This window comes from Oryzias melastigma, linkage group LG23, assembly GCF_002922805.2.
Source record: "Oryzias melastigma strain HK-1 linkage group LG23, ASM292280v2, whole genome shotgun sequence".
NCBI lineage: Eukaryota > Metazoa > Chordata > Actinopteri > Beloniformes > Adrianichthyidae > Oryzias > Oryzias melastigma.
This window is the reverse complement of record NC_050534.1, coordinates 6,292,937-6,295,486: the sequence shown is the minus strand read 5'-3', so window position 1 is coordinate 6,295,486 and position 2,550 is coordinate 6,292,937.

The window sequence follows — 2,550 nt, the reverse complement described above, 5'->3', positions numbered from 1 at the left end:
TAACTCCCGCCGCGGGCCTTCGCGATGCTAGGCGCCAGCTGAGGTAGCCCTCCACTCGTTTAGACTGCTGAAGAGGTGAAAGATCGACTGATTTTTATACCCATTCACAAAACATGAATCGTGGTGTTTATATGCAATTCTTTAGTGATTTGTGCGTCAGTTATGCAATTTTAATCCGATTTGTGTGCCATATACGGGATTTAAAAGTTATACATCAGTGGTGGAAAGTCCATTAGACATACGTGGAACGGTCATGGAAAGCCCTCGCAAAAGTCACACACGTTTGCTTAAGATTTACATAATTGTAAATATGCATTACTGTCTCTACCACTACATGGATGCCACTCCAATCTGCTTGTAGATCTCTCTGACTCACAAACAAAACCCCAAGATACTTAAACTCCTCCCCCTGGAGGAAGAGGCACTCCACTGGAGAACACAAATTTCCATATTAGTAACAAGTTGTTAAACACCAAACAAACATCTGTTCTATTAATTTCCCAATGTTGTGTTTTTTAGATTAAACACTTTCGGCTAGTCTTAAATCTTGAGTAATTTCTGTATATTTTCTCTTTATTTTTCTGATAAATTAATAGAAAGAAACGTTTGTGTTAGATTGTTTTTATTACTCATTATAATCTGACATAGTATCAGATGTTTCGTTTGACATAATTCTTTGTTTGATCCATTTAGAACACCACGAGTTTCAGCTGAAGGATAATGAACACCTTCTTGGTTCCTCTTTCTATCTCCTGAGCTCCATCCATCCGTCCATCCGTCCAACATTTCCTTCTGCCTCGGGGGCGCTGCCGTATGAAGCTATTTATAGAAACATGTCTGCACCTTTTCCTGTGATTGGATTTCTTGATTAATTTACTTCCACTCTGATGGAAGACTGTCAACAGCAAATGGAACACCATTTTTTTATTAATATGTAAATTTCCATCATTTATTACTTTTATTTGAAGGCAGCATTGATCAACAGTGACGGCAAATTTACTGGGAAGCACAAAGAAATTAAAAATTTAATAAAATATTAAAGATTTGATGTGCAGTAATAATTTTGTGTGCTTTCTGCTTTTGTTTAGCGATTATAAAGTCTTTTTTTTTTCTTTTGAAAGTCTGGACCAAAATAACAAACTTTTGGTAAATTTAGCCAAATAAAGCCACCGGATTTTGAAGCTGAGTCTTTATAAATGTATTTTTATATCAACAAGGTAATAAGGAGAAAGATCACCTGTTGATTCTTTGTTAATTGCTATAAATGTTTGTGGTAATTATTGTCAGACACGTCAGATAAAAATAAAAAAGAGACAGTATTTTTAGTTATTTTCATGTTTTCTGTCACCAGTGTGAACCTTTTTACTTTAATGTTGCTGTTCACGTCAATCTGAAACAAAAACTTGACATTTATGTCAAGTTATGCAGCACTTAATTACTTTATTACACATTCTGCTCGTTAAACGTGATTAACACATTACACCGTTAATTTCATTGTGATTCCTATCTTCCAGTTGCTTCGACAGCTCGTCAGGTGTACCGTGATAGTTGACTATGAACTGAAGTCTGAAAATAGTTAATGGAAACAGAGTAGTTCCAAAATTTTTGTTTAAAAAAACCTTGCTGAGTTGTATCTGGAAGGGCATCTGGCATAAAAATCTCTGCCAAAAAGTGAGCAACAATTCTAGTAGGCATCTGAAATATCATAGTAGACCTCTATATGCAGATATATTAGTAGACATTTACAGTATGTTATTTTATTCAGTTTGTGTCTAGTGAAAACTACTGCTACTTAAGGATGATCATTTTCAAATATATCTAAAAAAAAGAAAAGGAAATACATTTTTTTAGTTTACTTATTGAATTTTTACAATTTTTCATTGTTTTATGCTTTTATTTTGTAGGAAATCCAGTATTTAAGTAAATGAACAGCAACCTTTTTGGGGGTTTGTGAAATATGAAAATTTCCTTTATTTTTTGTTAAATTCAACAATTAATACTAAAATATGGACATGTATTTTCAACAAATTGGAAAAGAAAATACTATTTCCACTATAAACGCATCCTCATCTCTTGCAGGCTTGGATGAAAAATCAGGAGAGATTTGAAATTCTTCCCTTAGTGCTGTCAGTTTACAGTTCATATGATGTGAAACCAATCTCATGAATTTGTTTTGCAAATGTATGCAAATTTGGAACTCTAATAAGTCAAATTTGTCGGCCAATTGTGTGTCCTCTCTAAATGCACGAGAGAATTTGTGAGAGGAGAAATAAAGGGCCGGCTCTTGCCATCCATCCAATTCACACCAGAGTCCTGACGGTGATTGAGTGGGATGCCCGAGAAGAGCCCAGACAGTGAACACGCTTGATTATATCTGTCACCCTCAGCCTGCCACGTATATTATGCTGACGTGTTTACAGTGCACGGTTCGGTTTCATTTGTCCAGGACAAAAGACTGTGGAATGTCAATTATTCAAGTCTGAAAAATGATGTTTCCATTCACTCTGGGAATCAATTTACCAGCTGACATTTCCAGGTTCTCAGCCTTCT